The sequence below is a fragment of the Falco naumanni genome, chromosome 6 (assembly GCF_017639655.2).
Source record: "Falco naumanni isolate bFalNau1 chromosome 6, bFalNau1.pat, whole genome shotgun sequence".
NCBI lineage: Eukaryota > Metazoa > Chordata > Aves > Falconiformes > Falconidae > Falco > Falco naumanni.
Genome location: NC_054059.1, coordinates 10,068,763 through 10,081,357, shown reverse-complemented (window position 1 = coordinate 10,081,357; position 12,595 = coordinate 10,068,763).

Here is a 12,595-nt window from a genome sequence, read left to right as displayed (position 1 = left end):
GCTTACTTCCAAACTAATCTGATGTGAGTTTGGAGGTTAGGAAATCTAAATAGTTGAAAACTCTTTGTAGAGGAGGGAAATAGGAAGGTTTTCATACACATTTACAGAGACCTGATGCAGTTGGTAATGATAGTAAGCATTGCAGGAGCTGGTAAACTTTAAGGAATTAAAAAATGTGTATAGACCGGATATTTTTCTTTTCTTTGTCTTTTTTTTTTTTTTTTTTAATTTTTTTCTTAAAAGTTATGGTTCTTAACATAATACTCAGCTTTAAGAAGGCCTTTCTGGAAATTTGGTGGTTGCTGCTCAACCAGATGCCTTTTAAAGTGGCGTGACAGCCTTGTGTGTTTGGCTGTCAGGATGCTAACAGCTAACATTTCAGGCTGCAGCAGTCTTGCATGGCATGAGACAGCGATGGGTGCCTTGTGCAGAAATACATCACAGGCTTGTTGGTCGATAAATAACGTGTCATTTCTGTAGCAGGAGCATATTTCAATTAAACTGCGTTACTGTGTTTGTATCTATGTTTCTTTCTGTTATAAGAGATGTTAAATATAAATCTGCTTACAGCTATGCATGGTAAATACCGATTGACACTCTGCATCAGCAAGAACTGTGCATATGGACACAGAGCAGAATAAGACAATTAAAATCAGCCGAAAAGACTTAAGCCTGAATTTTGCCATTCTACTTAAAAGACATTGCCTTTTTTATAGAGTTCCTGAGGTCCCACAACAGGGGTCAGGGAAGGAAACTGGAGCTTTTATAGAGAACTTGGAATTCAGGCTCTTTTCTTGTCAATGGAGTGCTTACTTCACATGTTTTTAGATGGCAGCTTCTCCGCCATCTGGGTATACAGCCTCCATATTTTCTGCTCTCCCAGGCTGTAGCCAGACTTTCTTTTCCCCAGCTGACTCCTGCTCACTCTCTTCACTACCTCATTTCTTAGACTCCTAACAGCAGTGTTGTGTGTGGCATCTCCTTTGCTTCTCTCTTCCCCAGCTGCCTCTTTTCCCAAGGCTCCTTGTGTTTTTCATCTTTACTGATCTTTTATGAAGCAAAAATGGGCATAGATGTATGGGAAGAGTCTTTGGGAGTACAACAAAATTATGGGATTAGATTTACTGTATTTTAAATGAGTAATACAATAGAAGATGGAAGAAGGTTTGAAGGCAGTTTTGAGAGCCTGCTTATTTATTAACAATAAAAAAAAAAAAAAAAAAAAGAAAAGCCTTGCTTATGTTTTTCCTGTTTTGGTTCTGTTTTTCCATATTTTTTTCTGTGCTTTCAAATGCTGTGTTCGTTCTCTTTCCCTTTTCTCTTTCCCTGATTCCTTCCTGACTTCATTACAACTCCTGACCCTGTATCAAGAGAAGCTTTCATTGTAGTGTTCCCATTGTTTCAGGATCTTAAGATCTTGGTTACTTTATTCTATCAATGTGTTAATCACTGTGTTTTCTAGTCAGACATATAGTTGCTACCCACAACTGTGTTGTGTTTTTTCCATTTGTACCACATGGACTGCAATGAAGGCCCTCAATCTGATTTGCTCATATAAACACAGCTGTAGTAGAAGTTTATTACCATTATGTATCATACAGATTCTAGCACAGGACATGGTCTAGGACTACGGTTTCTGGGTACTAGTGTAAGATAAACTAATTATATGTAATAATAGAGCTTAAGAGAGTGCAGCACATTATCCTTGCTCTCTACCCTGGATTAACGGAACAGGCTGCATACACAAATTTACTGGGAACTGGTGAGTAACGATTTGTCTGCTACTTGACTTTACAAAATGACTTCTGCATTTCCCAGTTTGTAGCATCCATATTGTTAAAACTTAAATTAAATCAAATCACTTAAACTCTGATTAACTCACTCCTTTTAGCATTTAGTATTCTGGTATGTTTTAAAAGTCAGAAAAATTAAATCAGTATTTATAATAATGATTATGTTATTTACTAAGATTGTGGGGGTTTCTTGGTCTTTATTTCAGCAGGAGGAATGAGATTCTGTGTGTGTATTGGGTTTGCATGGCAAGGTTTTGGTAGCAGGGAGGTTATAGGGGTGGCTTCTGTGAGAAGCTGCCAGAAGCTCCCCCATGTCCAATGGAGCCAATGTCAGCCAGCTTCTAAGGTGGACCCACCACTGGAGCAGTGTGCTCCTGAAGGACTGCACCCTGTGGGGGACCCAGGCTGGAGCAGTTCGTGAAGAGCTGCAGCCCATGGGAAGGACTCACACTGGAGCAGTTCACGGAGGACTGTGTCCCATGGGAGGGACCCCAGGCTGGAGCAGGGCAGAGTGTGAGGACCCTGCCCCTGAGGGCGAAGGAGCCTAGTCCCCATTGCCCATCTCCCTGCACTGCTGGGGGGAAGAGGTGGAGAAATCAGGTGTGATGGTAAGTCCAGGGAGAAGGGAGGGGTGGGAGAAGGTGCTTTAAGATTTGGTTTTATTTCTCATTATCCTACTCTGATTTTGATTGTTAAATTAATTTTCCCCAAGTCAAGTCTGTTTTGTCCATGATGGCAATTGCTGAATGACCCACAAGCATTCTGTTATATTTTCTCTCCCCTGTCCGGATGAGAAGGCCAGTGACAGAGCAGCTTTTGTGGGCACCTGGTGTCCAGCCAAAGTCAACGCACCACAGTGTGTCTCCTTGAAATCCAGATATTTTTAAAAAGTATGAATAAATACATCAGCTGTTCAGTCTGGCTTCTTATGTGCTAAAATGATCAGCTGATCTGTTTTCTTTTTTGTCCTGTCAGAACTATCTTTTTTATATTGTGATTCATCCACCTTTTTTTTCTCCTTATCTTAAAACTGTTCATTAAAAGTACTCCCTGAATGCAGATTAATGGCTTGTTATGATTTTAGCCTGATCAGCTACATATTTCTATTACAGGGACAGTGACTATTTGCAAGAGTAATAGATATCGCATAAATCGCAGGGTCAGATCATTAACTGCAATTGTTATGCCTCTAATATTTTATCTACTTCATCACTCATCTGTCTATGAACCTATCTCAGCTAGGAAAATTGTAATGCTCCAAGTCTCTAAGCAGCTTTAAATAGCTGCCTTATCTTTTAAAAATCAAACTCAAATGTCCCTTTGCTAAGGAATTTTACCTCCAAAAAAAAAAAGCAGGTCTGAGTACAGGAGGGTGTTGTTCAATCACGCAAAAGTGGTGACTTAAAATCTTGTATCTATTAGCCCTTCAGACTTTATAACTCGTGACAGTAAAAATGCCTGGATGTCCAGTAGGGCTATGCAACTATGTAAGAATCTGAAAGATGGAACAGTAAGGAGGGTTGTTTGTGATAGGAAAACATGAGTTGTTTGAATTTTGTTTGTTTGGTTGTTTTTTTTTTTAAGAAACATCTTAAGTGCACCTTCTGTAATTGTCTTTTCTTCAAACTTCTTTTCAGTAGAAAAGCCTAATGTTTTTAATACTAATGATTTTCTCTCCGAAATGTTCTAACATTTTAGAATAGCTTTTTTTCCCCTGAAACATGTAAAATACTGTATCAGAAGTATTTTCAATGCTTTCTGGGACTGTCTGCATAATTCCCAAGTAGGTAACGCTCCTCTCAAAAAATTATGGAGATATTTGATCAAACAAAACAATGCTTTTTTGCTTTAGGAGTATATGTATGACTGTATTATAACACACATATATTTTTATATATTATATATAGATATACACACACATCTGTATAAGCAGGCTGAAATTAAGGCTGGAAACACATTTCCATATACTTAACTTTGCTTTTTAATAATGCATGTATATATATTATATACTGTACACTAATCAAACTCTCCTATGAAATAAAAGAAATAATAATTTTATTAGTAGCTTTATGATTCATCATATAAAATCTAGTTCTTGACAAAAATTTCCTATTGACACATATTTTATAGGCAAGTAACATCATCCAGAAGACTGTATTCTATTAAATTTGTCTCCTGGTTTGTGGTTTCTAGGACTTGAATTTTATCTTTTAGGTTAAATTAAATTTCTTCACACTGAATTCAGGCACTGCTGTGAATTATAAGAATTTTGAAATATCTGGGTTGAGGATCACTTTCAGATGGAAACATTTCCCAAACAGAGTAGTTTATCTTGCTTCTTTCCCTGGACGCTGATCATCGGGTACATGGAGTGAAGCAGGACTGCTATGGTAAAGAAGCTATACCTCTTTGACCAGCTTAGTGCTTCTAGACACACAGAAGATAGGAAAGTAGCTGATGGTGAATGGTGGGAGAGCTGTTTGTAAAGGGATGTTTTTAAAGGTGGTGGAGATGGAGTTCAGAGCACTGCCTCTTACTTCACTAACGAAGTTAAAAAAAACAGAGCAAAATGTGCAGTCGGAAGTGCCTGTTTTGTGATGTGGGGATGAGAGTGGGTAGATTGGGAAAGTTGGAATAAGGGTGGGCATTTGTACTGAAGTTGAAAACCTTGACATTCTCCTAAGTATCTTTCCTATCATGATAAGTAGGGGTGTGTAAACCTTTGACAGGTGGAGGAGTCAATATTTTGAATTGACATCCAGACAGATGGACTGGAGAGAATAACATAAAAGCTCTGGGCATTTCACTACTAGATTAGATATCCTATAATAATTTCCATTTACAAAATTAGTATACAAAAAGTGAGAGTTCAGTTTAAATGTGAAATCATTTATTTTTTTTAACCGAAAAAGGAGTCTTTTGTCCGAGCTGTCACTGCAGCATAATATATCCTACATTTATTACGATGCACATTCAGTCACTTTCATTTTTTATTTTCTAGGGTTAATTAGAGTTTTAAAGTCTTTTGTATACTTACTCCCCCACTGCTACATAATTGCAGCTTATAATGAATTATCTCTGAATTTTTATTGGTTCCTGTGGCTTCTCGTAGTTTAACAGATAAACCTGGAAATTGGAAGCACATGCTCCACATTGTTTAGGAAAAAATTAGCTTCTCTTGGCTTAGCCATCTGAAAGCTGTGTCTTGTCTACCCTTCTTGACACCTCCTAGTTAATGGACAGGATAGTTTGCCCCCATCATTTGTTGGGGGGCTGACCTGAGTCAGAGGGACACAGGAATCTCTCCATTGACTGTTAGAGGTCTTATAGAGCAGTAGCTTGGGTGTTTTCAAAGCCTGCACTTCTTGGTTTGCTCAGGCATAATTTTCCACATTCCATTGCTCTCTAAGAACCTCCCTCAAAGAACTATTGTATCATTACTGAAAATGTGAAAATGGTTGAAAATGTGTATTTCTGTGATGGATACACAAAATATGTATTTCTGTTGTCATCACAGGAATAAATACACGTTTTCAACAATTGTCACATTTGAAATTTCCCATTAGTCCTGACCCTTTAAAAAAGGTTAAGAAACACACAATCATAACACTTTTCTGCCCTCTGGCACACAACAGTCATTGAATCCTTTGAGGTTCAAATTCAGTTCTCAACCCAGCAACTTCCTTGCAGTTTTTGTAGATTTGTCTTGGATATTGTTCTTATGAATTTGGATTCTCCAACAGAGAAAATGATGAGTTTTTTCCTGTGGTTGAACAGCTGTTTTTTCCTGTGGTTGAACAGCTGTTTCTATCTTCATATAATGTTGAAATGAAAATTTAGTAAAACTCTCTTTTGTTCTTTGAAGGAAACACAGTTTACAGACAGGGAAGGGGAACAGTGTTTCTAAAGAAGATATATCCTTCAGTGGAGTTTGCATTTTGGAAAAATGTTATCTGAATACTCAAACATGATTTTCTAGATGTTCTTAAACTGGTTTTTTTTTTAATACCTAAAGGAGTTCCTCTTGCATTCTGTTCCATTCTTTCCTTCTGGTAATGTGTAACATAGTATGTGTTATTTCCCTAGTAGCATGCCAAGATGATAAAATTATCCTCTATTTGGAAAATTGTGCAGAAGAAATCTGAATCCTCTCACTATTATCAAGAATAGAAAGATACCTTTAAAAAGAAACCAAGTAATGGATTTAAGTATAAGAAGGATTTTTATTCTAATATCCTTTCAATCAGTGGATTCTTTGACTAGCAGAAGATTCCCTAATAGGGAGAACACCTTGTTATCCTGCCCTTGGAAGCAATAAGAACAAGAATATAATTTAAATATTTCTCTGAGATTAGTAAGCATACAAAGCCTCACTGTAAATTAATTGCAAGTATGTCTTTGAATTAGAATAAATTAAAGGAGTAATAATGAGTGGTTTTGAACGTAATGGATGGTGCAAAACTCTCATTATTGGTGTCTTTGTTTAAACCTTTGCATGACTTCTTATTCCCATCATTTGATTCATGGCTGAGAAACTCCAGCACCAGCCCAGAAAAATGTTTCCGTTATGGAAAGGTGAGTGATAGCTGAAGTGGGGGACTTCAACCAAAGTTGGTGCTTCTTATGAATTGTTTCACAAAAGGGAGTTTTCCTTTCCGGTCAATGAGACTGAAAACCTGGCAGCTAGCTTTTGATAGCATCAAATGCGTAAAGGCTGACAAAACAGGCACTAGAAAAACCTTTTCCCAACACTGGCCTTTCAACTACCTTCATTTAAACCAGAGAACACTTGCACTATACCTCCAAATAAGTCTCCATTTGCTCTTGATTTGTGTAGCTGAGTGCCTCACCCCATGTCACCCACAGCCCTGAAAGCCCTCTGATGACAGTTGCATCAGACACTGATCTGAGTATGATGAGGTATTCTGTGCAGGTCCTAAAACTCTTCTCTCCTCTGTGCCAAGCAGTCCTGCCTTACTGCTGTGAACAGAAACTGCCCCATTTCTGCATTCTTAGAGGCTGCTATCTACCTGCCCTAGGCTAGCAGCAAGCGAGCCAAAGTATTCCCGATTGGAATAATAGTAGATGCGCACCTTACCTGAGATCCCTTGTAGGGACCTGTGTTTGCACAGCAAAACACAAACTAAATAAAATTGTTCCTCTTATTGCTTAAACCAAAGCCAGTTCTAACAGTGAACTTGTTCAAAATCTTTGTGTCACAGACAAAAAGGTTGATCAAAGTTCATCAAGGTGTCACTTTGGGGAACTTCTCAAAAGAACCATTCTTAACTCCTTTTTAATTTCACACCATGTGCCTACATTCTTGTTAAATTACAGGACACGGCCATTATGACTCCATGATAAAGGCAGAGCATCATATTCTGTTGATTTAAACATAGAGACATTTGTATTTATGGAAGAAAAAACGATTTTATTCTTATAACTGAATTATTTCAAAGTCAAAACAACTTGTCTCATAAATGTAATTTGAAATTATCAAATCAATTTACTTCATTCTGCTTAGTCATAACACGTTTCAGTCCTAACAAAATGATACATAACAGGCTCATTACTCTGCTGTCTAATGAACAAAGATGATTTGTCTTCAATATCAAAATTAAATCAATCATATCATCTTACCTAGTAGGTCCTAGAAGAACGTTTAACTTCTTCAGATTAGGTCTTGTTGACTAGAGCTCCATATTTTCTCTTTTCTACTGAAAATACTGAAACATTTAGTTTTCTACCTACATCTCAACTATGTACTTAAATTAGAGTATCTTGCAAAAATAAGTGCATCCAAGCATGCATTTAAACATGGCGTTTTTTAGATCCAGGGTAGGAAAGGCATGTGTTTTGCAGAGCTGCTGCTCGGGAGTACAGATTAATATTCATGCCCAAATTAAGGAAGCCTGATACAGGTAGCATCTCAAGATACAGTCACGCAGGTTGCAGTGCTCAGTGCAGTTCTGCAGAGAGAAGTTCCCCAGCAGACACCTATGATGTTTTGCCTTATTCCAGTTCATGTGAAGCAGACATGGTTTCTGGCCTGAGACTGGCCAAGGCTTTTAGTGACCTTTTGCTCTTTCTGAAGTACTTGTTCATGGGCCACGATCTCAGTGTGTTTGAAGATGGTGTTACTAGTATTAAAAAGTTCTGAAATAATTTGTAAATAGCTTTAGGCAAACCAGCAGCAGTTTGTCTTCAGTATTATCTGTTTTATTCATATGAAGGCTGTAGGTCTCATCCAGCACTGTTGCCCTTATGTGACCATGGTACCTACTGAAATTATTGCTAACTGACACTGGTTTAAATGAATGGGTGCAGACAGGAATTTGTAACCTGTTTCATTGTGAAAGTATTTTAGCATCGTTAAAATGATAAGTGTACATTTCTTTCTTGCTGAAAATGCTTGGCCTTGTGTGAAAACTTGATTTTTAATATTATTTTTTTTCTGGAGAAATTTCTTCATTAAAACAATTTCTCTTTAAGATAATTTTTGTAGGAAGTCTTTAAAAAAAAGATTAAATATTTAGAATTAATTTTTTAAAAGGGTTTAAAAATCAGAGTGATACACTTTTCTTAAACAAATGTATCAGCAGGCAAAGAAAAACAACTACTTCAGCCTTCCTTTTGAAGTTGTTATGTGTTCTCAGAGTTGTGGAGGATGTCCAGCTTAGTTCATATCACAATCAGTTTGTGCTATAGAAGGGCTGTGAAGTTTTACATTTAATTGTTTTTCTTTTTTTTTTCTTTTTTTTTTTAAAATCATTTTAGTGTATGATCCTTTATAGCAAGAATAATTTAAAAAGCAATATATTGATCATAGTGCTTATTTAACTTTTATATTTTTCTTCTTAAATTTCTTCAAAGGTTACTAATACAAATGCCAGTACTATGGGCTTTTTTACTATTGATAACTACATACCCAACCCTCAGTGTAATGTGATGAAGACCGTAAGGAGGGCTTGTGTGCCTGGAATACCCTTATTTTTTACATACCAGTTGGTGTATAAAAAATTATTTCCACCAGAAAACCTTGTTTTTCTTATCACCTTAAACTGCCATAGATACAAGCAGATTCAATAGATTCTTCCCTAAATGTTATGTGGCAGTATATGTTTACATACAAAAGGGATAATGCTAAATGAAGAAAAAACCCATGAGTATGGAGCTCTTCACTGTTGTTGAAGCCAGAGATTAAACTGCTAATTTTTCAACAGGAAGGATATGATCCTCCATTTCATCAAGTGTCCTTCCAGCAGTAAAGGTCCACACTGATTTTCAAGTGGGAATAGCAAAGAATGCTCATGTTCACAAAAATACTAAACTGTGAATAACAAGGTCTTGTCAGAATTGACTCCTAGACTGATATGGCAGATTATCCCCAAATATACTGCATGCGTTTCTTGCATACACATTTACATTCCTCAGATGAGAGCAGAACGATTTTACCCTATTGCAATTTCACCCTCTTATTTTATTACTTTTCTATACCAATTATATGGTTCCTGTATGAAACACTTTCTGATATGACTCTCACCAGCTGAATGCAAGAGCTTTTCCACTTACTGAAGATTATTCTCCTTGCATAACAAAAAGCAATTGCAGTCTTTTAAAACAATGATCTCTTGTACTGAATAAATGTAATGAATGTAGTTCTGACTTAGTCAAAATTAAATAGCTATTTTAAGCTATTTCAAACTTACTTATATCTCTAAAACTTAACAGTTGGCCAAAAATGTATATCCAGATTTTGCCAAGCAAAATTACCACTTTTACTACCTATTCTCTGGCACATGATTTTGCAGGTTTATTGGGTTCTTTATCCACTTTTAAATTGTTAGAATTTCCATCATCCACGCTATTGTATAAATAACAACCTGCTTTCTTTGGCTCTAAAAACACACGTGGATCTTTCTTATCATCTGAATATTAGGATATTCACATCTGATATGAAACAGTGGGACTGAGAATTCCTTGCCCAAACAGGCAATGAGAAATTGGGTCCAACATGGGTTTCTCACCCCAGCGAGTACGGTTCCCATGGCTCATCCCCACAAAAATGCAGTGCCAGCTCTGCAAAGAGCAGTGCCGTTGTTCTGAATATTAAGAGGTTGTCTGTTTCTTGCTGGAAGAACTGGAAAGCTGTGTAAGAAGGATCCTGCTTTTCATTTCAGTCATGACTCCAACGTGGTGGGTTTTGTCACTGGTAGCTAGCTTTGCTACCAGGCTGCTGGAAGTTGCTGTTCGGGATTGCAGAGGAATGGCATGCTGCTCCTCTGCTGCTGCTTCAGGAGGACTGCAACTGAAAGTTCCTATGTAAAGTCATTTGTAACACTGAAGTCACCAGATGATATAATTAAAAGACTGTTACTTTCTCATTTTAAAACTTTCTGTACTGAGTGAGGTATTTGGGAGCCTTTTCGCTTTATATTTAGATAATCAATGTAAACAATGGTCTTTTTTTATTTTTTTTTTTTTTTTTATGGGGAGGAAAAGAGCGCTGCCCATTTTGTTTCACATTTATTCCATGGAAATAAGTATTCATTATTTCCAAGCTTTTCTTCAGGTTCTACCAGCCCAGCCTGTCTGAGCACCTGCTTGATTACAGTCTTAAAATAATTGCTAAGACTCTTGAGAAATGTGGTATTCCAAAACAAATTCTACAATGTTATTATATCAAAGGCATACAAATAATTAAATGAATCATTATTTCCCACCTAGCATTCTTGCAGTTACTGAATAATGAACCCATCTGAATGCAAGAGGAGAAATCAAGTCAATGCACTTGAAATGACTAGGATTCATTTGGATTGAAACAAAAGAAAGAAAGAATGGTGGTGGTGGTTAATATAATCTTAGAAAATTTCTTTTATTACACCTGATCCTGCTGCTGTATCGCCTTTCCACTGGAGCTAAAGCCATGCAGCTTCTTATTTATCGCTTGGCTGCTGGTAGCCAGTGAATTGAGCCTGCACAAATCTATCTGCCAGACTCCTTGAGTTCATTTTCTTTTGCTACTGAACTCTGCTTTTGGCCTCAAGATCAGAAAGAAAAGAACTTGCTTGGTCACACCCAAGGAAGGTGTGAGATGGGGAGTTGTAGCACCTGAACTCTGAGTCCTGCTCCATAACATATTTGCTCTTAAGGCAAACTTTTTTATTTTGCCCATTGGCACTAATGGCCAGCCTGAGGAGTGGTAAGGTAGTGGTCACAGCTGTTACTGAGTTTGGTAGGATTAGGGGTGCTTGACATCTTCCAAACCAAGCCCATGGGTATTTTCCAATACAGACCTCCGAGCACAAGAGGAGAAAAATACCTGGTGCCATAAGGCATTGTGTAGTCCTGGCCGTGGAGCAGGATGAAGCTGTAGTTCCAGTTTCTCCCTGTCAACCGTATGGTTGTGAAACAACACAGCGGGGGTCCTGCAGATACTGCTTTGGTAGCAGATTTTAGAGAATGTACAATCACTCTGTCTCTGATGTGCACTAGCTCGATCGCAGTCAGTTTGTGTCCTCTCACCCTGTAGCTCCCTTCACCACCTCTACCAGGAAAGGCAAGGCCAGTCCTTGCAGTAGGAGAACGTGCAGTTCCACCCTGGTAGGAGAGGGGGAAGCGAAGGGGTGCCAGGGCAAACAGCAAAGGACGGCATGAGACCTGAAAGTAACTTCGGGCATGAGTCTCTGCTGTGGAAGCAAGATTTCTTCTGCTTCACATCAGGCTAAACACCAGGAATTTCCAGTTGGTTATCCCTCAGTTAATAATGGAGGGAGATACATCAAGGTGGAACAGAGCTGAAATTACAAAATTGTTACTAGATCGTGTAATAGTGGCATGAAGGTTTCTAGGTATCGACTATGATGCTTTGTAATTATAAAGTATCTTCCACAACCCAGGCACTTGTTGCACTCACATTAGAATCCTGAATCAGGGCAACTACGCAACAGCTATAATTTTCAGCCAAATAAACACCATAGGCAGTTTCTTTACTGGAGGAGACCAAGGCATATATGTTCGAGGTTTGCCTAAGGTCAAGCAAAAGATGCTTATCTAGATTTTCAGTGATTTTATTTTAACAGAATGGTATATAGTGACATAACAAAACATGTAACGTTATCTACTATATTGGGTTATATGTGGTATTTCTCACCCTTGTAGTTGTCACAACCATTTCCAGCCCTCAAAGCCAGGAACATATTAACTGTGTTCTAACTTAGCTTTCCAGGAGTGGATAAGACACATTCTGCAGCTCCACATGATTTGTGGAACAGGGCCACCACAGCGGTAGCACGTATGGTCACATAATACTTATTAATTAAATGCAGCATTTATATATTTTAACAGAAGTGACCGGCATGGCCCAGGAATTAACACTATGTGGCAGGAGGAAGTAAAGAGCAGATGCAGCCTGAAATTAATTAACAACATCGTTATTTTGATCAGCCATTAAACTAGAAGCATTTATAAAAAGAAGTGGAGTCTGTGTAAGAAAAAAGATGACAAGAATGCACATTGATGCCATAACTTTTGGCTGCTGTAGTTTCGCACAATAACTATCTGTATAATAAGAAACACTGTAATATGCTGGATATTTCAACTGAAAAATAAGAACCATTTCATCATATCATGCATGGAATATAATTTTATACATAAAAAAGGAAAAATGCAAAAATCTGAAGAGAGGGGAGGTTAGCCACATTATTTGCCAGTGAGTATCAGTGAGGTACTTTAAACATTTTTATGTAGAAAGTGAGCCATTTCCAGTGTATTTCTGAGTTGGATAATGTCACATTTGCCTG